This window comes from Triturus cristatus, chromosome 6 (assembly GCF_964204655.1).
Source record: "Triturus cristatus chromosome 6, aTriCri1.1, whole genome shotgun sequence".
Taxonomy (NCBI): domain Eukaryota; kingdom Metazoa; phylum Chordata; class Amphibia; order Caudata; family Salamandridae; genus Triturus; species Triturus cristatus.
The window spans coordinates 1630763477-1630787846 of record NC_140589.1 but is presented as its reverse complement, the minus strand read 5'-3'; the positions used below and the strand labels follow the sequence as shown (position 1 = coordinate 1630787846).

The 24370-nt window shown below is 46.4% G+C and overlaps 1 protein-coding gene across 1 annotated transcript in view; it reads left to right on the top strand.

Annotated features, from left to right (window-relative positions):
• Positions 1–24370, top strand: part of CAMKMT (calmodulin-lysine N-methyltransferase) — a 1482081-nt gene that overhangs the window by 75721 nt on the left and 1381990 nt on the right. The gene's annotated exons all lie outside the window — the stretch shown is intronic.

Genomic DNA, 24370 nt, shown 5'->3' with positions numbered 1-24370 from the left:
TGATTTCCGTTTTTTGCCTATTAATATTATAGCCTGATAATTTTCCAAACTCATTTGTTATTTTCAAAATACAGCTCATTGTTTGTTGTAAATTGGTTGTGTAGATTACAATATCAACAGCATAAAGGCCAATGTCTTATTTTTTTTTTTTTTTGCTCCAATCATAAAATTTAAAAGGCAGTATATCCTCACAACTCCTTATTTTCCTCGCCAGTGGCTCAATATAAAGATCAAACAAAAGTGGGGACAGAGGGCACCCCTGCCTTGTACCCGTCATAATCTGTGCCTGCTGTGTCAGTACCCTGTTAACCAGTATTCTAGCTACCGGAGCATTATATATACCTTTTGACATTCTACAAAAGTTTTCCCCCATATTAAGATATTTTAGCAGAGTCTGCAGATATACCAGTTAACACGATCGAATGCTTTGGCATCATCTAGTGCTATTACTGCCAACGGAAGATCGTAAGCCGTAGCCATGTCTATGGAACCAATAAGAGAAAACGTCAACTCCTTCAGAGTTCTTCCTTTAATAAAACCTTTTTGGTCTTCATGCACCAAATTCACCATAATCCTATTTAACCTCCCTGCTATAAGCTTTGTGAACAGCTTGTAATCGGCATTTAAAAGAGAAATAGGTATGTATGAGTCAGGATTTTTAGTGACTTTCCAGGCTTAGGGATTAAAACTATATTTGCCTCTTTCCAGGACTCCGGCATAGCAAAACCTGAAGAGAAAATGGCATTAAAGAGCTGACTCATAATAGGTATTATGGCACTGGCCAAGGATCTATACACCTCTACTGGCAGGCCGTCCGGCCCTGGAGCTTTTCCTTTTTTACCCCTTTAATAACCTTCTCCAACTCCTCAACCAAGATCTCCCTGTTCAAGACCTCCATCACCTCCTCTGATAATGGCTCCATATGATCCAACCAAATCATTATGTCTTCCTCCGTAACCAACAGATCCTCCTTTATATACCCTCCCAAAATGTCTATGGAATGCTGAAGCAATTTCTTTACTATCACTAAGTAGCACACCTGAATCTTCACATCTAATTTCTTTAATCAAGCTTCTAACCTGGTCACTCTTAGCCTTCCAAGCCAGAAGCCTGCTACGACCCTCGCCTTATTCAAAATGTGCTAGCTGGCTGGAATGCCATTTCTCCTTGACTCTATCTCTCAGAAGGCCTGTTAGATTCACTTTTAAATTTAACAACTTATCCATCTCCTTTTCATGGCTTCCTACAGTAATCAAAACCGCTTCCAGCCTCCGAATCTGTTCTTTTAACTCTAACACCTTTTGATGATAAACTCGCCTTCTCGCTGCAGCTAAAGCACCTAGCCTGCCCCTTAAGTAGGCCTTATAAGCATCCCATACTATTCCAATTTTAGCTGAGCCTTGGTTCCTTTAAAAAAAATTCCTAGGCTTCCACTTTCAAGATTTCCATCATCTCATCTTTAGACAAGATCGTACGATCCAGCCTCCATATTGAACTGGTAATCCCCTCTCCTATCCTCATCCGAAGAAGGATAGCTGAATGATCTGATAAATGAACCCCTATATGTTCAACCTCCAAAAGAGAATCTTTCACTGTTCAATCCACCAAAAGATAATCTATCCTTGACCTGTGTTTCTATTTTTTATTATAGGACGTAAAGCCCATACGGGATCCTACCTTGCACCTCTATATATCACAAAGACCCCACTGTGCCATCAGGCCTCTCACCCTATCTGACATCTTGGGGTTTACCACCACTCTACTGTTCACTGATCTGTCTAATTTATGGTCCAAAACTGTATTAAAGTCCCCTGCCATAATAATATGACCAGAGAAATGTAAAAGCTCATTTGCTATTTCATCTAACGGACCTATGTCATCCTGATTTGGACCATAATAACCCACCAGATAAAAAATATGCTCAAAGACTCTTAGCTTTACTATAAGCCACCTTCCTGTAAGACTCGAAACACTGCCTTCTATCGAAATATTTAGGCCCTGCTTAATTAAAACTGCAACCCCTTTAGTAACTGCTGTCTGCCTCGTGTAAATTGCATGTGCAACCCATCTCTGCGCCTTAAAAAGTACCCTACTCTCATCTGTCAAGTGTGTCTCCTGTAAAATAATAATTTGCGCAGAAGAATCCTTTAAATATTGCATTATTTTATCTCTCCTACTCTTCACCCGAAGACCGTTTATATTCCACGACAACATTTTCAGCTCCCTGCCATTCCCTATCATCTCTTTATAGCCCTCTCAACCCACCCACTATTGATGAAGACCAGACAAATTAGGCATTTTTTTTTATATTCTTCCCCCCTGATCCCCCCTCCCTGTACCTCCCACACCCCACACCCCCTCCCTTGGAAAACCCTAACCAACTTCCCATGGCAAAAGCCCTGTGAGTTGCCCTTCACCGTGCGGAGTACCTACCTATACACCCCTATACCCTCATATAAATTTAATAACCTAAACAAACATAAACAGAGCAGGAAATCCTTTCCTCTAAACTATTACACATAGCTGAGAGGCCCATGTTCTTGCTTACAGAAAAGTGAATTCTTAAAGATTTCCCGCCTCAAGCTGTTCAATAAAGTTGTCAACCTCCTCAACAAACCTAAAGGAGTGCATCTTATTATTCAGCATCACTTTAAGTAGAGCCGGGAACCTCAACTGGACCGAAGCCCCTAGCTTCCTTAGTGGTTCAATTCTTTTTCCCAGCTCCCACTGCCTATTAGCTGTAACAACTGACAGATCTGATCTTACTTTGATTCTTACTCCATCCACCTCCAACAATTTCTTCTTCAAAGCTTTAGATAAGATCTTATCCTTCAAGGAATAAGTGAGGAAATTTACAAGAATTCTCCTGGACTTAAGTCTATTTGCATTTAACCTAAAAGGGTCTCTATGTATCCTCTGAATATCTCTGGCAATTTCCTCCTCAGACTCCTCCAACTGAAGTTCCCTTTTCAACAACTGAACCACAAAACTTTTAATATCTTCTCCCTCTTTACCCTCCGTAACTTTTAAAACCTTCAAATTATTCCTCCTTTGAAAATTTTCTAATATTTCTACTCTTTGCTCATGCTCTCTTCCCCTAGCTCTGAGCCCTTCGATTTCTTTCCTGTTGATCTGTATTTCCTCCTTTAGGTCCCTAACTTCACCTTCTAGCGCCAGTGTTCTTCCACTCATATCATCCACTTTTTTTCTCCAACACCTCACATGCAACCCTTATGCCTTTATGATTCAGCTCTGAGGTCTCAAATCTTCCTCGCATCTTAAGAGTGAGAGTTTTAAGCAGCGTACCTATAGAAGGCTCTCGACTATCTGGAACTGCTCCCTTTTCGCTGAAACATCTTTCCCCAGTCCATACTCCTCGGACGGTAACTCATTTTGTACTACTTCCAACACTTGCCGTTCCCCTCCTGCTTTCAAACTAGACCTCCCTGGGAGATTTATACTGCCTTCTGGATTCTTCAGGCTTACCTCAACCCTTGTAGCTCCCACTACCTCCCCCATCTCTGTAGACCATGCTTGAAATCTATTTGGGCTCAAATGTGCAGACCAATCTTTCAGATTTGTTGCCCCCTCAGGGCTGCCCCCGCCTCCTGGGTAATCACTACACTCCTGTATTTGTTAAGGGGCCACCGCCGCTGCTGAGGTGGGATTATTCCTTAGCACTAACGTTTTCAGGAGCACCTTAAAATAGGACCTAAGGGACGGTGTCACCTTAATCTTACGTTCCAAAGCACCCCCCTTGCCAATTTGGTGTACACCTTAGTCCCCTTATTGCAACATCTGACCCTGGGTTTCACCACTTTCACCTCCTCCTCCACCCTCCTTTCCTTTTGCTTTTTCCCCGACCTATGTGAAAAATCCACCAACTCCGGGAAATCTGCACTTCCCCCTCGCCACACTTCTCAATGAATACCTTGAAACCACCTCACCAACACTACAACCTCACTACAAATCTCTGTGTATTCAGTGCCCAACCACACTGTGTGTCTATTCCTTTGCGCATAGTGTTCTATCACAATGACTTTGTCTTTTTTATTTTTTTATTTTTTTTTTTATTCGTCATTGCAAAAGAAAATCAATTCATACATTTCATTAGGCAGATTCCATTTAGCCAGTTATACAAAAAAAAAAAAAAAACAGCAGAGAGAGCGGAATGACAGATACAAAAATAAACGGGGTTGAAGCATAGTCAAATCTCTATATAGATTATTTCAATCGTTTTCAAATCTATTTCTCCACTCGGAAATTGGTGTCCATATCCGTTTCCCCATCTGTTGTGTCTTCCATCCTTTTTTGTCATACAAAGCTTTTTCTAATACATATATTGCTAATAGTCGTGCCATCCATTGTTGAAATGTTGGCGGGTTAGGGTCTTTCCACATAGCTGCCACACAAAGTCTACATAGGATCATGGCTATATAGATGAACTCATGATGAGATGATTTTATGCCATCCCTGGTTACTCCCAGAATCATAACTTCATTGGTTATACTTATTTTGATCCCGAGAGCATGATTCAAGAATTGCTCTATTGTGTTCTTGAATAGATCCAAGGCGGGACAAGAGGAAAACATGTGAATGGTATCCGCCTGTGCGTCTCGGCATCTAGGACAAACCACTCCCGTTGTTCCCCCCCACTGAGCAATTCTATGTGGTGTATAATATAGCTCATACAAGGTCTTATATTGCTGAGTTTGCAGAGTAGCAGCTCTTAACACAGAGTTTGATAATTTAATTGCTTTTTCAACCTCATTGCCAGTTAGATTCAACTTGTTATTCCATTTATCAATCACTTTTCGACAATCATCCTCCTTATATCTCGTCAATTCTTCATAAACCTGTGAGATTGAACAGCCTTTATTAGCCCTTAGGATTTCAATGATTTCTACTCTTTTATAGTTAGTATCCCCTCCCTGTTTCTTTGCCAGGGCCGATCTTATTTGTAGATATTTAAAAAAATCCCTACGGTCTAAGTTATATAGTTGGCATGCTTGTTCAAATGTTATTAGTCCCGTGGTTCCCACCAAGTCTCCTATTGTTTTTATCCCCTTCATATCCCAGCACTTCATAACCGGATCATGGAATACCATTGGTAACGACTGATTATTAAATAACGGAGTATAATAGTTCGTCCTCCCAATTTGTGTTCTCTTCCTAACGATTGACCATACTGCCATTGCTGCACCCACAGTCTTGAACTTGACTTTCTTATAGTAGCTGCCTTCGTTGAATGTAAGGAGCCATTTGTCAGAGTCCTTGATCAATAGCTCATATATATCAGGGATGCTCTCCCCCGCTCTCCATCGATCCTCTGTGTTTCCCCCCACTAGCCCCTTGATGTATTGTAGGACGGTTGCCCAATAGTAAGTCCTGTAGTCCGGTGCCGTTAGGCCCCCTCGCTCTCTTGGTAATGACAGAAATTTCAGTGCTCGCCGTGTTTTACCTTTAGCCCATATAAAATGATTTGTAAGCCCCTCTATTTCGCGGAACCAGTTATTGTTAAATTTAAGCGGAATCGTACGGAACAAGTATAATATTTTAGGCAAGAAAATCATTTTTATTAGATTACATCGACCTATTGTTGTTAAATATAGGTTATTTAATCTATCTAGATCCTGCTTAGCCTTTTTAATTACCGGTCCCAAGTTCATTTCCACTATCTTTGATAGGTCGGCGGTTATCATTATCCCTAAATAAGTTGCTGATTCTGTTATTCTTTTATCTACCAGCCTTACCTTTTTATTGACTACTATTTGAGTTTTACTCTCGTTTAATTTATACCCTGAGAGTGCCCCATAGGCTGTAGCTTCTTGTTCTATCTCTAATAAAGCTGTCGCCGGATCCACAGATATTACCGCTAAGTCATCTGCGTACCCTAAGATTTTCGTTTCATGTCCGTTCAGGACGACCGGCATAATATTTCTATTTGCCTCTATCTTTCTTATAAACCCATCTATGTAAAATGCGAAGAGTAGTGGAGAACATGGGCATCCTTGTCTGGTACCCCGTCCGATTTTATAGCCCCGCTCTGCTCCCCCATAATCCGCAATCTTATCGTTGGGTTTGGATATAGAGCTCTCAGTGCCCCAATACAGACATCCCCTATATTTACTTTTCCTAGAGCCGCCCAGAGGAAGCCCCACGAGACCCTATCAAATGCTTTTTCTGCGTCTAATAAGATTAAAGCCATAGGGTCTCGTGAAGCTGCCGTCCCATCAAACAGAGTGCAAACTCTGCGGATATGGTCTGCTGTACCCCTACCGGGGATGAACCCATGCTGGCGAGGGGAGATGATCTTGCCAATAAAAGCACTTAGACGGTTAGCCAGCATCTTAGAATATATCTTAGTGTCGCTATTCATCAAGCTTATGGGCCTGTATGACCCAGGATCGGTTGGGTCTTTGTTCTTTTTGAGAAATACAACCATGGTTGCATCTCTCCAGGACTCAGGAGGAATCCCCCCTCTTTGCGTCTCGACCATCAATCGATAAAGATCCTCCTCAATACTGGGTAGAAATTTTTTATAGAATTCGAGAGGTATAGAATCAGGACCCACCGCTTTCCCGGCTGGCAGATCTTTGATTGCCCCTCTTAGTTCTTCTAATGAAAAGTTGGAGTCCGTCATCACTCTGTCCGCATTTGTTAGTTTCTCTGTTTGCACAGTCTCTAGGTAGCTCTCAATTTCGCCGTCTGCGGCGCCATTTTCTGAGTTATACAGATTTTGATAAAATTCTTGAAAGATAGCGCAGATCTCTTTTGGCGTTGTGGCAACAGCTCCCATTGCAGAGTTTATCTGTGAGATATCCCCTTTTGTGACTGCCTGTCGAGTCCTAATGGCTAAAATACGCCCTATCTGTTCGCTATATTCATATTGGTCCTGTTTCCATGCCATATATTTCCCTGCCGCTTTATTTGCTAGTGACTCAACCACAGCTGCCTTTGCCATAGCTAACCGTTGTGATACTTCTTCCGTCTCATGTTTGGCTTCTATTATTTTAATGAATTCCTCTTCAATAGCGGCGACTGTACTTTGCCTATTCTCCCTTTCCTCTTTCTCTATCTTATTTCGTTTTAACGAATAACTAATTGTCTCTCCCCTTATGCCAGCCTTCATAGCATCCCATACAATTCTTAGGGGCGCAGAGCCTCTATTAATGTTTAGGTAATCTTTTAGCCAGCTATCCATCCAGGTTATGTACTTTGGGTCATACAACAAGGCTCTCTCAAAAGTCCAGCTGGTCCTCTCCTTTTGTTGATTTGGAATATCTATATTGAGTATCAACGGGCTGTGGTCTGACACTACCCGGGGTAATTTTTTCATCTTGGAAATTGACAACAGTGCAGAAGATACCAAAAAATAGTCCAGTCTAGCCAATGATTTGTGTGGTGCAGAGTAGTAAGTGCTCCCCCTTCCCCCTCCCCCATCCCATTGTTGTTCCCATATATCAGTCAGCCCGTTATCCTGCATCATCTGTATTAATGCTTTATGAAGCTTCTTCTTTCGACCTGTGAACCGGGCTGGATCATTTTTCCATAATCCGTTTAAACCATTTATATTTAGGTCCCCACAGACTATGATGGGCAAGGGCCAGTTTGTTATTTGTTCATTAATATGGTTAAGAACCTCTGAGTCGTCGATTATTGGAGCGTAAATGGAGCAAAGCGTAAAATCAAAACCCCGCACCCTACATTCCAGTATAATCCATCGGCCATAAGAGTCTGCTTTCTGCTTTTTAACTGTCACCAGGCCGCCCCGTGCTAACACAGCCACTCCCCGCGTCCTAGACCCTTGTGTTGTATATATTAAGAGCTGATAACCAAGTTGTTCTAGCAGATATTTTCGGGATGCCTCTATATGGGTCTCTTGTATACATACAATATCAGCTTGTGTTAGCTTTAAATACTCTGTGAACTCTCTCCGCTTTCTGGCATCGTTCAGACCACATATATTAATTGTGATTATCCGCATAAAAGTTTATTGTATCCTCGTTTTGCCCCTCCACCTTCCTGCTGAATTCCTTCTCTTTCCCTTTCTTCCTCTTTGCTCCTGTATGTTTTCTTTGCAATGATGAGGTTTTTTTTTCTTTTCCCCCCCCCGTGTCCTTCCCCCAACCCCAACCCCCCCAGCCCCCCTCCCGTCCCTGCCCCCCCCCCCCCTACTGAGGCAAGTAGACCGATGGTCTCTGTGATGGAGTCTGACCCTCAGCCTCCCTATGCATACTTTTTTTTTTTTTTAACCGGTATATTCTTTCATATCATATCATAGTGGCATCCACATGTTCAATTGTTATGCCCCACGTATCCCAATATCAATACCAATGCGTGTAGCCAGTATCTATAAGTTTCTAATTATCTTTGCTTGTTGACAATTCCAAAAAAAAAAAAGAGACCGAGAGTTGACACAGGCTGTTATTCATGAAGTGGTGCTGTCCTTTTTTAGAATTTCCAGATAAGCTTTTGCCTGTATTTCGGAAGTGAACACTCTGACAGTGTCTTTATATATAATCTTCAATTTTGCTGGATTCATCAAATAAGCCTGCAACCCCATCTGATGGCAGGGGTCTATCAGCTCTCTTAATCTCCATCTCCTTTCCACTGTTGTATGACAATAGTCTGGAGTTGTGAAGAAGGACTGTCCTTCAAACTGACATTTAGAATTGGGGCGAGCTTTAGCATACACTTCTTCCATTAATAAGAAGTTTCCAAAGTATATCAATATAGCCCTGGGTCTTTGTATTCTCTGCTTACGTCCCCCTTGATCCTTTTCCTGATTCTGACCCAGATTTTCTTTCTTTTTCATCATTAGCGGGAATCGATGCACTCTCTGAACTTCTTTCTCCCAATCCCAATGGCTTAACTCGGGGAAGGCTCCTTTCAGCAACTTTATTACACCAGGACTCTGAGATTGTTCCGTCGCTGGCGATTCTCTAAGTCTTCCAGCTTCCATTGGATGTCTGACAGTCGATGCTCGTGTTCTTTTGTCTTAGTTATTTCTTTCAGTTGTTGATCCTCCAGGTTGCTGGTGCGCTCCTCTAAATGTGATACCCTCCTCTTTGTGTCTGTGCAGACTTTAGCAATTTTTTTTATCGATTTTTCTAAGTTCCTAGTTACTAGTCGATTCTTTCTCCCCTCGATTTTTGTTGCTTCTTGGAGGTCTTTTATCGAATTCAGTATTAGCTGAAGAGGAGGCGTTCCCGATTCTAATTCTCCGAGAGCCATCTGCGCCCCCGGCTCCGAATAATTCCCTTGGGTGTCTGAATAATCCCATTTTAGATTAGTTGCGCTGTCTCCACCACTACATCGACTTTGAGCACCTAGTGATTTTTCCTGTGATCGCGTGGCTCTCTGTCGTCTTGACAGCCTCTTCCTTCTAATAGCTGTGTCTCTTTCCTTGAGAGAATCTTTGCTACTTGGTGAACTGAGACCGGAGCTAGCATCTATGGAGGTCACTTCGTCACTTCCTTCTGCCTCAGAGGGAGTATCCTCAGACCCATCAGTGACGGAAAAAAAGTTATCGGTTACATCTGGATTCTCCTCGATACCGCAAGGGTCGCTGTGTGCAGCAGTCTCGTGAGCTAAAGCCACAGTTAAGGTGGGATCAAGGCGCGCATTCCCTGGTATGTTTTTCAAACCAGTTGTTATTGAACCTTTTGCCCCGACCTCAGCCTCTGAGTGTCTGATTTGCTCCTTTGACTGGTCTATGGGAGTCGCAAGACTATTCTCTGTTCTCCCCTCAACGCGAACGTCTTCAGGTTCCTCAACGGCCTCGACCTCGACCTCAGACCTCGTAGTCTCCCCCCTCTGTGGCTCAGAGTTAATGTCCAGTACCACGGGAATCCTACTTGGACTCTCCTGTGGGCTGCCCTTCTTCCTGCAGGCAACAGTGTTTTTTTCCTTCTTCTTCTCCCGTTCTGATGCTGTTTTAACCATTTTATCTGTTGCTCTCTCTGGATTGACTACTTCTGACATTTTATTCACTGGATCATGACTGACAGGGGAAAAATATCCCGTTATAGATTTAATCCCCCCTGTATTTACTCCGTTATTGACCACATTAATAGCACTTGTCGGGATGTCTGGACCGAGCCCTCTAGTTTTCTTCCCCCTGACGTTGCTACGAGTCCCCATGATAGCTTCCACAACCCCACTCTCACCTGAGAAATTCTGAGCGTCTTCCATAGCCTTGGTTTTCTCAGTGTCCTTCTGGGAAGCGGGGTGTTTGATATGTGTTGGCTCTGTCTCAGGAGTTTTACCCTTTCCTCCTCGCGTTATTTTCGGTGCCATCCTATGTGTGCTGTTTGTCGCAGCTCTTAGTTCAAGCAAATCCAGGGTGGGAATAGACAGAGTGTCCTGTCCAATGTATCTGTCTGCGAGCCCCTCTATCGATGACTCGCTCCACCAACAGCTCTGCTGATCTCCTCCTGCTCTGTTTACAGCCCTGCAGCTCTCAGCGATACTTTGTTTCTTGCGAGCTTCGCTAGCATAGCTGGCTCCGCCTTTCGCGAGCGTCCGATTTCCTCCTGCTCTGTTTACGGTAGTGCTCTGTCTCTTGCCATTGCATGCCTCGCTATCGTAGCGGGCTCCACCTCCCACGCACGTCCAATTGATGGCGTCTCCCAGGCTCGATCTCAAGCCGACCTCCCGGTCTCGTAACTCTGCCAAGATTGCCGCCGCCGTCGCTAACAACCGACGAACCAGCTCCTCGGCTATGAAACCCAAGTCACTGCTGCAAGTCTCAGTCCCGATCTCCATCAGGTATTTAGCCCGTTACACCACCTCTGTCTCCGGTTACACCGATTTCCTTTCTCACGGCATAGGGAGCGATCTCGGGTGCTGCTTAGTCAGGCGCCATCTTGCCTCCAACCCCTCAATGACTTTGTCTTAATGCTAGTGATTGTCCTGGGCCCTTCATATTCGTTAATGTTAGACGGTTACCTCCTCATGTCTAAGTAACCTTTTTTCTACAGCGTGTAAGCACTTTCTGATCTCATAGTAGCACAGATGTTCAGCGTTATCGTATAAGTGCACCACACAGAGCACCTGTTACTGTATGTCCACCATTGACAAACCTACAAGACCATGTCTAATCTCTACTTGTTTGTCTTTCTTTTTCATTTGTCTTGGTTTGTTTGTCCTTTACCCAGAATAAACTCGGTTCCTCTCCAATGCGGGAGTCACCAATTTTACAACCTTTTTGATCTAATTTTTTCACACTTCTAATCCTCAGGTTAGGGTGGGCCTTAGCGCGCCCATACCGCCGGGGTTTCACATTCATCTAAGGTCCTGACGAATGCCTGTTAAAACATAACACATAGGCTGAAACATGTTGACCACACCGTAAGTGACTTGGCTGAACAATCTATTCAGTCCATACGTCCTACATCTTGTTTTTATATATGTCTGTTTGGCTTCCATTAAAGTTTATTTTGTTGACACAAACAAGACATTTTTAACTATCACTTCACCACTCGCCATTCACATCACCAGCTCCGCAGTAACTCTGGTGTCGAAGCACACCGGGGTGGCATTCGGCCTCTTCCGGTGGGGCCCGATGAAGAAGCATGTCACCAACCAGGTTGGTGAGTGAGAGCTTTCTAAAGAAAACAATTTGGATTCTACAGTAGTGCTCTTTTGATAGATTCAAGGCACACTCTTTCGTTGATTTGATTGCATTTACCTGGGGGATTGATAGTGGCCAGCCATCTTTTTCTTCCCTCGCTCTTTTGTTGTTCTCAACGTATATTACCATTAACCTTAGATCTTACTACTACAGTTCCCATTACTTGCCTGCAGTACAGTACTACCAAGACAAAACACTTCAGAAATTTAAGAAATCCAGTTTGGCCAAACGGCTCAAACTCTGCCGAGGAATTCAAAGAGCTGGATTCCAGAAGTTGAGTGGAGTAGCCCAAATGGTTATCTTGCAATCTCTAATGGACATTTGGTTTTGGAACACTCAATTTCTGTCTTACTTCTCACACTCGTTAGCAGAACTGGCTTAAGTCATGATACAGTGCTAAGATTTTCCTTGGCACTACTGTAGCAACCATGTAAATATCACAACATCTCATCCGTTGTGCTTTGAAGCTAGGAAAATCAATGCAATTGGATATGAAAAGAAGAGGGTGAGAAAAGGGAGTGCAGTTTCTGTGGATTTCTACATATTTTTATGCACATCACCATGAAAGCTATTTTTTTCTCACTTCTTTTAACTCGTAGTAATAGTAACAGTAACTCAAATGGACTACAGGTCTTATTAGTTAGACTCTCTTATCAGTGATTTGGCGAGAATCCCCCAGGCCCTAATTTAAGCAGGGAAAACGCCCTTCACACTCTGGTGGCATAAAGCAGTGGTTTTTAATCTTTTAATGTCCGTGGACCCCCACTTACTCATTACTCGAATCCTGGGAACCCCAATGTATCCTTATTGAAATCCAGGGACCCACACGGAGTCATTACTGAAAGCAGGAAACATGGCCTAAGCAATTTCAATAACTTGAACTGCAAAACAATACACACAAATACTCGAACATGCAGCCAACAAAAAAATACACAAATGGTAATGAGTGCTAATGTTTGATTGGGAACAGATAGGGATGTCAAGTTTGGTCTCAAATGAATTGTAGTTTAAAATTCTCTTGAATGGTAAAGTCGGATTTTAAGTCACAATTCTTAAAATGTAACTTTTAGAAAGTTGGCATTTTCCTGTCCTAACCATTTGGAGTCTTCTGCCAGTCCCCTGAGTTGCATATCTGTGAGTAGCTTTCCTATTGAGCTTTGTACATTCCTGCCAGACAGTGAGGCAAAAGAGGACTAGTTGTTGGCAGGATGGGCCATCCTGCCAGGATGTCTGATGCAGAGCTGCTCTCTGCCCCAAAGGGCATGCATCAGCTCCGCGGCCTCCAGCACATAAACAATAAACAACTGAACCTGACACTAGCCTTTTGTCAACCCTGTGTTCTTAGATCCTTGGCAGGGGAAGGAAGTAAGGTTCCAGAACCAGATGTGGAGGTAGCCCTTTTTGCCTCTCTATCTTTTACCTCTCAGTCCCCATTTCCATCTCCCACTTCATTTGCCAGAAAGAGCTGGGACTGCCCTATTTAATAGGTCGTATTAGAGCCTGGTCGGTGTTGTTGTGGCTTGCAATCTGTAGAAACGAGGAGGCTGACGTGGTGAGAGATATTATACTAGATTGTCTCTCATGTGACAGAGGTCTTCAGATCCCCTGGTTGGCAAACGTTAAATCCAAATACTGTAAAATTGGCTTACAGAGCACCTTTATGGCACCTGCAACCTGCACTAATTTCAATAAAAGGCATGTATGGCAAGCACTTTATAATTATGAGTACTCTAAAAGATTACGGGAAGTAAAAGGGAAAACCAATATTTCCAATTACCTCAGCCTGACCTCATTAGATTGCCCCACTAATTATCTTCGCCACACACGGGGGAACTCTCTACTATTTAGTTTTAGAACCGACACTGTAAAATACCTTCTGAGCCTCCTGCTGGGCTTTAGACAGAAACATGATGATGGTCCATGGACCTGTGATCAGAAGCCAGGGCAATCAATGTTGCACTTTGCATTCTTTTGTAAAAAATGTTAAAGGTATACAGGATATTTTTTAATTCAGTTTAAAAAAGAAACACTTAGACCATGCAAGCCAGTTATTATATTGTTATTACAACTGTGAGATGACAAAGTTATTCTGCACATTGGTTCTTTTTTAGGATCTGCTGTTCAAACTCTGGCTGTTTTTATAATTATTCTGCTAACACTTGTTTTTTTTATCTGCTTAAACTGCCGCTATATTCTATTTTTAACTGAATCACTGTTTTTATCATATGTTTTCATTGTCATGGTACGCATGTTACTTTTATGGGTGCTTTTTGCTCCTGAATAAAGTTCTTTGACTTTTCTTGAAGATCTCCGCCTTAGTTTCCTATTCCCCGTCCACTTGGCGCTTGTCAAAAGGTAAACTTAGATTGTCTAAGACTGTTTCACATTATTCGTCGCAGCTAACAGATGATGGTTGATCAACTTTCGTAGTGTGTAGAAGTCAGATTCTTGGGTGAACAGGGCATCACCAACTTCAAGAAAGGTATTTCAACAAATAGGAGATGCAGGATACCTTTATCATGGACAAATATGTTTATGTCACTTTGCATGTTATGACTGAGTTTTTGTTTAAAGTGTGGAATTATGCTTTTAAGATTGTCTTTAAACAATGGTGTGTTAGTAGAGTGTGTCCATAGTGCCTGCATAGGTAGAAAGGATGTTTGTGGGGCAGTGGAGGAGTTGCTCTCAGCCTACAGACCGACTCTACATGTGATTACTGGGATGATCCCATTGGAAGTAATGAGAGACCGAGTATGTTCTGAGTTGAGTAAGATATGTAGGTGGTAAGCTTGTGGAGCGATGCTGGTGTCACACGTGGTAGGTCAAAGAAGGGAGGATGCTGTAAGAAGAGGGGTAGACTGGGTCATAACCAAGGTGTCTCCGTTGTTTATGAAGGATTTGTCTAGGTTCCGTGACTCCATGTGCAGGAAGTGTGCGGTAGTATTGTGAGAGTTAGCTGTGGACAGTGTAGGAATGTTGGCGCAAATTGATTATGCTTCACACAATGAGAATTAACAGCAGAAGCCGCTGAAGAAATATTTACTTGTGCTTCAACATGGCAACAGGACATGTAGGCCATCTGTTAGACTAAGAGACTAAAAGTGTTGTTTACAGCTTTTGTTCTCTCTTTAGTACAGTTAGTAGTACTGTGCTGGTCAAGGCTCTGCCTTGTTGACGTGTTCTTGGGAGATCTCTCTAGTCAAGAATTCTTTGGTTGTGGTGTTTCCATCTTTGTTCACCACCTGATCATTTTTAGAATCAATATGTTTCTTTTATTATTTGTTGGACTTGGCCCTCTCTGCTGGCTCACCCCCAAACCTTTTACCTTTGCCCTCCACTTTTTGCTGACATTCATTTTTGTTGGCATTAGGACAATGCACACTTTATCACTGCTAACCAAACTAAAGTGCTTGTGCTCACTGCCTAAAACATGGTAAAATTGACTTACACCTGATTGGCATATTTAATTTACTTATAGGTTGCTAGTAAGGTGGTATACCATATACCCAGGGCCTGTAAATAAATTGCTACTAGTGGGCCTGCAGCACTTATTGTGCCACCCACTTACGTAGCCTTTAAAACATGTCCTAACCCTTCCATTGTAATCTGAATGCAGTTTTAAACTACCAATTTTTTTTTTTTTTTTTTGAAACCGTTTATTACAGGTCTTAAAAGTATACAAGTATGGGCCCACAACCTTCCGGCCGGCCGCTAGCAGTGGTAGGAACATTCGACATACATTTATGGAACACGTGATATTACAGGAGGAGCATTTCTCAGTAGATAACAATGTCAAAAACCACATCATCCAGGCCCCATTATGCGGTTTCATTTTAAATTAAGAACAACGAAAATTAAAACCACACCCACAAGGCAACCCACAATCAAAAATAGCAGCACGTGCTCCCCAAGAGGGGGGATCCCAACTATACACAGAAGTGTGAAGAGGGGGAAGAGAGCAAAGCGAGGACTGGGGGAACCCAATGCCCGGCAGCGGGGGAATGAGTCGGCTAAGGGGATGGGGCTGGCGAGGGATCAGGCAGCAGCGGCGGGGCACAGATACCCCCTCGGTAGGCGTTCCAGGGGCCCCATACTTTCACCCATGTCCCAGGCTTACCCCTCGCCACATACACCACTTTTTCGCGAAACATGCACCAGTCCATGTGTTCTTTCCAGGCCGAGACCGTCGGGGGCCTCTGGGATCCCCACAGTTGAGCAATATCACGCTTGGCTACCATATATCCCAGAGTCACCCACCACGTCTGCGGCGCTGAGTAATCAGTCGGTTCCCACACATTCAACAGGCATCTCCTCGCTTCAGGCAACAGCGCCACATGCGTAACCAGTCGCAGCACCTCATGTACACCACGCCAGAACCCCTCTACCTCCGGGCACTCCCACAAAATATGCATAAAGGTCCCCAAAGCACCACACCCACGCTTACACAACCCATCTCCGGCACAGCCCATACGCAGAAGCTTTGGCCCCGTCATGTAGACCCGGTGGAGTATCTTGAGCTGGACGAAGCGAAGGCGAGCCGGTATGGCCACCTCCTTCGGGGAGGCCACCGCAGAGGTCCAGTCCTCGTCGTCCAACTCCAGCCCGTCGGCAACCCAAGCCGCACGAAGGGCAGTCAACAGGCCCGAGCGGTCGTTTATCAGCTTTTTGTATATAAGTGAGATCGTGCTGTCCGGGACGTGCCCATCCAGCACTCTATCTTCCAGGGGGGAATATTCCGGGATGGAGGCAACGTCCGAGAAGACGGAGCCCAGCGCATGACGGACCTGCAAATACCGGAAGTATTCACTGCCCTGCAACCGGAATTCCGTCTGCAGCATATCGAACGTTTTAAATCCTCCCCTCGTCCAAAGATCCCCCACTTTACTGATACCTATTATGTCCCACTTCTCGAAGCCCTTAGAGGTCCACAGGGAACCTAACCGCTCAGACGCGTATAGTGGTGACGCCCGGGTCAAACGGTCCTTCCACCCCATAGCTGCATTGGCCGCGTGCCAGACTTGCACCATGACACGCGTGGGGCCCGTCAGACGAGCGTCGGGCGCGCTAGAGTAGAGCGCTCGATTGTAATCGCCACCTGGCAGGAGCATCTTGTCCATTTCAAATGCCGGGTTTAAGGCGGGCCCGTAGAGGCCATGGTTAATGGCAGCGAGCTGGGAGGCCCAATAGTACCGTTTAATATCCGGGAGGGCAATCCCCCCGTCAAACCATGGGAGCGTCAGCTTAGCCAGAGCAATACGCGGCCTCCCGTCCCAGAACAGGCGGCGTTGCAGACTCTCCACCTCACGGAAGTAGCGCGCCGGGACCAAGTCCACAGTGTTCTGCAGAGCGTACAGAAAACGCGGCAGAGACATCATCTTGAACAGTGCCGCCCGGCCGAGCGGCGAAAGCGGCAGGCGCCGCCAGCGTGCGACATCTACCCGCAAACGCTGGAGGGGGGGAAGCAGATTCCGTTCATATCGGGCCTCCGGGTCCAGAGCAATGAAGACACCCAGGTACCGAAATCCCTGCGGGGCGATCTGGATCGGACAGCCCCGCGGGAGAATAGGAGCCTCCCCAGAGAGAACATACACACACGATTTAGCCCAGTTGATGACGAGACCGGAGTTACGACCAAACGAGTGTAAAACATCAACTAGGACTATAAGTGATTTACGTGGGGAGGCTAGGTACAGAAGGATGTCATCAGCGTATAGGGATACGCGGTCCTCATACTCGGGGGTCCAACGGAGACCACGGATGGAAGGCTCCCACCGCAGCCACTCCGCCAGGGGCTCCAAGGCAAGCGCAAAAAGAAGCGGCGACAGGGGACAGCCCTGCCGCGTGCCCCGGCCCAGCTCAAACGGGGCCGATACTCTTCCGTTCACGACCACCTGTGCCAATGGGCCCGCATACAACAATTTGACCCAACTGATGAATCCTGGGCCAAACCCGAACTTAGCAAGCATCGCCCAGATGTATGGCCACTCAAGCGTGTCAAACGCCATGGTGGCGTCTAAGGACGCCAAAATGGCCGGTTCCCGTATAAATGGGACGCGCGCGAGCACCCCATGCAAACGCCGCAGGTTAAGGGCTGTGTTGCGATGGGGAATAAAGCCGGACTGGTCCTGATGAACCAGATCGCCCACCACACCGACCAGCCGATTGGCCAGTACCTTGGCGAGAATTTTGGGCTCCGCATTCAGTAGTGAGATAGGCCGATAGGAAGTAACCCGGTCCCGAGGCCTCCCCTCCTTGTGGATCACCACGACTGTAGCCAGACGCTGGTCAAGCGGGAGGGAACCCAGCGAGTGGGCCGCCAGGAACATTGCGCGGAGGTGAGGCGCCAATGTATCCGGTCGCAGCTTATACAGCTCGATAGGGATACCATTCGGGCCCATGGCCTTGCCAGAAGCGACCGAGCGTATGGCGAGGGCGATTTCGTCGGAGGTGGGAGCGGCGTCCAGCGACACCCTGTCCTCCCCGGACAGGGAAGGCAGCGCGATATCCCTGAGCAGAGCACGGGAATCCTCTTCCGAGCAAGAAGAGACCGGGGAATACACCTCGCGGAAATACTCCGCGAAACAGGAGACAATTTCTTCTGGCTCAGTTACACACACACCATTCGTTTTCTCAATCAGCGGGACCACACGATTCGCTCTCTCCTTTTTATCCAACCACGCTATCAGTTTACCAGCCTTATCACCCACATCATACAGTCGCCCCTGTTGCTCTCTACTGAGGCCCCTGGCCGCCTCCGTAACGAGGGCCCTATAAGCCGCCTGCTTGAGCTGGAGGACATGTAATGCAGCATCCGTCACCCCATCATCTAGATTACCCTCCAGCTCAGCTATTTCAGCCTCCACCCGGGTTACCTCCTCCCGCTCGCGCCTCCGGGCGTGGGAAATAAGGGATAGGGCCTCCCCTCTAAGTACTGTTTTGAAGGCCTCCCACAGGGAGATAGCTGAAGGCACTGACCCCACATTCTCCTCAAAATAGCGCTGGAGGGATTTAATCAAGTCAGCGCGAATGGTGGGGTCGCGCAGGTACCAGGAATTGATGGGGACCACCCTGCTCTCAGCCCTCGGAAAGACATCAAAATGCAACAATAGCGGGGAGTGGTCCGAGATACCCCGTGCCAAATGGCGCACCTCCCCCACCCTCCCGACATGGGCCGCCGGGACAAGGACATAATCAAGCCGTGAGAGACTACCACGGGCCCCCGAGTGGAAAGTGTATTGCAGCTGCGTGGGATGTTTTAAGCGCCAGCAGTCCACCAATCCCAGTGTATCCAAGAGGCCGGATAGCCACGCCTGTGCCCGGGGGAGGTCCCTAGGGGGGTGACGATCCACAGTCCCAGAAACCACCGCGTTGAAATCCCCCCCCACCACCAGAAGCCCCCCCGGAAGGCCAAGGAGGAGGCGCCCCAGATCTGCAAAGGTGGTCGACTGCAGTCCCGGTGGGACGTACACTGACACAAAGACAACCACTTTGCCCTCCATTCTCCCCACCAAGACAGTGTAACGTCCCCTGTCGTCGTGGAGCACCTCATCAATTTCTAACGGGAGCGAGTTCTTTACCATGATACCCACCCCCCTCGAGCCTGACGTGAAGCCCGAATGGGCCACGAGGCGGTAGCCACGCGATTCATGGCGCAGAAGGAATTGCCAATAAGGTGTGTCTCCTGCAGGAAGACCACATCAGGCGAGAGTCGCTTCAGATACTGTAGGACCACACCTCGTTTGATCCTGTCCCCCAGTCCATTGACGTTCCAAGACAACAAAGTTAATTCCCTACCCCCCATCATACACAAAAACCATCATTCGTCCCCCCGAGAGCACAGTAGAGCCTACACAAAAAAAGGGTTGCCTTGTGATAATAACAAACAACGCCCCATCCCTGCCCACCCACCCCAACAAAACTCCCCCCTCCCTGCACCCCTGCATGAGCCCAGACAGCCCCCCCAACGTGCAGTGTGCCTGTCGCCCCATAGATAGTTAAACTAACTAGACCCCCAGAGGAGGAGGGAGAACCCCCAAGAGACCCCACACAACCTCCATAGGAGGGGAACTTAAGCAATCCGACGTATAGTCAAAAGTGGCATCAGTTTTGTCCCGAGCGAGGCCTAATATTAGTCCCTCAGTCTTGATCCGGCGAGCCCTCTCCCCCGGCCGCTCCCCCCCCGCCACCCCGATCCCGATCTCCAAACAGAGTATCCAGCCAGTCCCCGGCCGCTTCGGGACGATCAAAAAAGTGTGTGCGACCTTCCACCTCCACTCGCAGCTTAGCTGGGAAGAGCATGGCGTATTTGAGATTTAGGTCCCGAAGACGGCGCTTGACACCAAGGAAGCTCAGTCTCTGCTTCTGGACCGCAGGGGTGAAATCAGGATAGAAATTAATGTCCATATTATCAAGTCTAATCGGTCCCTGTAGTCTGGAGGATTGCAGGATAGCGTCTCTGTCCCGAAAATTAAAAATCCGGGCGATGAGAGGCCTCGGAGCGGCTCCGACCTTAGGCCTTCCCCCGGGAACCCTGTGGGCCCTCTCCACAGCAAAGAATTTACTCAGCCCCCGTGGCTGGAGATGGGTAACGATCAGGTCTTCCACGAAAAGGTCCGCCGCCGCTTCCTCACGTCCCTCAGGCACCCCGATGATACGGATGTTGTTACGCCGGGCCCGACTCTCGGAGTCCTCCAGGCGACGATCCATCCGCGCACTCGCCCGAGCAAGCCGGCGCACCTCCGTTTGCAGGGCCGCCACATCTGTCGTAAGGCCCGATGCGGTGTGGGCCAAAGAATCGACTCGGTCGTTGGTCTTGGAGAGATCGGCCCTTATCAGGCCAACATCTACGAGGACCGAGTCGATCTTCTGCGCCAGAGTGTCAAAACGCTGGCCCACAGAGGCCTTCATCTCGGCGATGGCGCCCATGACATCCCGCAGAGTCAGATCCGTGGGCAGATCGGGGGCATCAGTAGGGCCCTCAGGGGACTTGCGTGGCACCTCAGGAGATCCCTTCTGGAGGGTATAGCGATCCATGCTGTTGGACTGATGGGCTGCGCCACGCCGGGTCGATTTTACCTTTGCCCGATCGCCATCTTGTTTCGTGGCCATGGTCTCAGTCTCCCGATCGCACCAGCCACGTCGTGAAGGGCGGGCAAGCCGGTCCACGGGCTCCGGGGGGGTGCCACCCCAGATCTGCGGGGCGGATCACAGCCGGCGGGCAGGCAGGGTCCCCCAGCGAGGCCACACCAACACACAAAGCCCCGTGACCCAACCTCGCATAGACAGCAAGGAGGGTACGAAAGCGAAAGTGAAAGTGCGGGTTACGCGAGCCACCAAGCCCTGTCCGCCGCTGTTATTCACTTCGTCACTGGATCGCCCCACAACGCAAATCCGGGGTTCGGCTAGGAGAAGGCCGCAAACCTCAATCGGTGTTAAAGTCGGTGTCCGAGGTCCGATTTGGAAGCGGAGAACGGGCGCCACCTCAGCTCGGGCTCACCAACACAGTCCCCTCATCTGGGACAGGATATGTTCAGGATAGTGATAGGAGGTCGCGGAGGTCCTCGGGAGCCTCGCACCTACGCGGCCATCTTGGTTGCGCGCTAGGCTCCTCCCCCTAAACTACCAATTTGACTTGGCAATTTAACCCCCTTGCCAAGCCTTAAACATCCCTTTTATTTCATTAAGCCTCCCCTATGGCAGGCCCTAGGAAGCTGTTAGGGCAGAGTGCATTGTAATTAAAAGGTTTGACATGTACTTATGAGTTTCACATGTCCTGTTAGCGAAAAACTCCTTAATTAATTTTTCACTACTGTGAGGCATAGATTCCCCATAGGATAACATTAGGTTGTCTTATTACAATTCATAAGTAATAACGTTTGATTGGGAACAGGTAAACATTTCATGTTGGTTATCTGAGAAATTGTAATTAAAATCCTCTGTAATGGTAAAGTCGGATTTTAAGTTACAATTTTGAAAATGCTACTTTTAGAAAGTACAAGATGATGGAGGGAGTGCTGAAACTTTTCAACCACTCACCCCCAGTCAAGAGATCTGAGTTGAATTGTAGGAAAGTAGGAATAGCTTCCTATGCTTACCCCCACTTTTTGCTAAATGTAATACTGTTTTTTAATAGTCTGACTGGGATCCTGCTACTCAGGACCCCAGTCTATCTGCTTTCTCCTTAAGCTGTTACGCCATGTACTTGGGTACACTCCATATTGGATACTGGGGTACCCTTATCAGTCTCTATTATATAGTACACAAGTACCCAGGGCATAGGTACCCCAGAGGCCTCCCATGGGATGAAGCATGTATTATGCCACCTATGAGAGGCCATGCAAAATGGAACTATAGGCCTGCCATTGCAGCCTGAGTAAGTTGGTGCATGCGCCACTTACTTAAGATATTGTTTTACTATATCTAAGGGTCACTGCACTTAAAACCTATAAGTGACTCCTATAGTAGGCCTTTACAATCCTGAAGGCTGGATGCTTGGTTCTAAGTGAGAGGTAGAACCACATAGTGTAATATTAATATATACTACTTTGTGGTTTTCCTTTCATGTAACCGATACTATAAGATTGCATTCTGGTAAAACAAGCTGCTTAACATTCCTTCAAGACTAAGCCTGAAGGCTGCTTTCCACAGCTACCACTTGGATAGCTTTCTAAGGTTATCTTTGACCTCTTAAATCACCCTAAGGTTTGTTTTAACTGGTGCAAGGTGCCCCCTTTAATTAGTGGACAGCATAGACCAGGCCAACTTCTCAAATTAATCCATTGTTCTTTTGCTCACTATGCTGCCCCAGTTCAAATCCAGCCATATGCAAATCAGTATTGACCGTGCTCCTCATGGGAAAAGTCCAGCCGGAACTGCAAGGCCAGATCCTCCCTGGACTAGAAACAAGCATCCTGGAACTGATTTCATGGTTTCACCCCTCATCAGCCAGGCTAGCTTGAATCCAGTGGCACAGTAAACAAGCGACCCACGTCTGGAAATACCCTTGGCTACTTAAGGCGAACATAGGAAACGCACAAGATGATAGATGGAGTGCTAAACTTTTCAACCACTCATCCCCAGTCTTGTTGTGTTTACTTTTAGAAAGTTAGCATTTTCCTGTCCTATCTATTTGGTGCCTGCAGCCTATCCTAGGTCACATGACTGGGTGTAGTTTGCAGTTGGACTTTGTTTTATCCTTCCAGACTGCCACACAATAGAGGGATTAAGTATACCTGGTTGAGCCATCAACTGGCAGGATGGGGGGCAGAGCTGGGCACGGCCTTACTTGCAACTGAATAGGCTGTGCTCTGCCTTCGCACGAAAGACATGTCACCTCTGCATTGTTCATGCAGCCAGCTTGGAGCCAGGACAGGGGAGTCAGACAACTTCAAGCACTTCAAAGGGAATTCTCTAGAAACTTTCCCTACTTCAAAGAAGGGAACAGGTATAAAAATAGGACCATTAGACCGACTCTTCAGGTCACTTTCTGGATCTGCAGATGGACTGCCTCCTGCTGTGTACACCACAAAACTGCTTTTCTGCTCCTGGAAGGGTTGCTTTGCTGCCTGGAGCCTTCCTTGAAACTCCTCATATGCAAAAAGAACAATTGATGGACAGAATGCTGAACAATGTCAAACATTTAAACCAGTACAGAGACCTGTGCCTAAATCCATCTTATTTGCCTGAAGTCTTGACCCTTCTCCCCATGGGAACAATACAGCCTGAACTGCCAGACCAGGCCTTCCCTGGACTGGAAACAAGCATCCTAGGACCGGTTTCGGGGTATTACCCCTCATTAGCCAGGCTAGCTTGAATCCAGTGGCACAGTGGGCCTGGTTCTCCCTCTGAGACGAGCATCAGGGAGACTTAACCTTGCTTATGGATCGCTTGAGGGTTCATCGCGCCATTGTCTACATCCGACGGTTCGCCAGATCCTTATCTAGGTCTCCCAGAGCACCACAGTGACATACACCTCTTTTGTGAGTTGGCATGTCACCCACTTCTTTACAATTGAGGATATGGTCTCTAATGGATGAGTTAATCCATAACTCGAGAGCACAGTGCTTTATCCTACATGGGCCAATGAATCTTTGCAACTACTACTATTCTTGGGACACTTTGACCAGTATCCTAGGCTATTTTTGCATCAATCGTTTTAAAATTGGTTTAAATACAGAACTTTAGCATACTTTGAGAAGGCACTTTGTAAGCCGTTCTCATTGTTACATATTAGAAAACCTCTCTTTGCTCTTTGAATCGCCATAACACTATTCAGATAGTTTTTTCATTGTCCGAAGGTGTTTTAAAATGTGTTTTGTAGCCAAACACTGATATTGGATTCACAATACCTTTTGCTCTAGGAATACTTGATGGTAACTCAAAACTAGGTCTTGGACTTCTCCAATTCAATGGTTTTATATATTTTTTAATTTAGAAAATTGGAAGGTTCAGTCGACTTTGACCTCTAACTTATGTGTCCCGAGGTGGCTGCTAATTAAACTCAGCTTTCTCACAAGCTGGTAGGATTTTCACTTAAACAAAAAAAAAACAGTAAACGACTTTGGGGCTGAAAAATATAACAGACACTAGGCCTGCTAACTGATGACACTTGTTAATATTACCCTCGGCCTCCGAATATTTAGTAAAGACTGTATATATTGCTTGTCACTTATTAAACTATTGGTTATTCTTGCTGCCTTTCAAAACCACAATTGTGAACTCAGACTTTTAAGC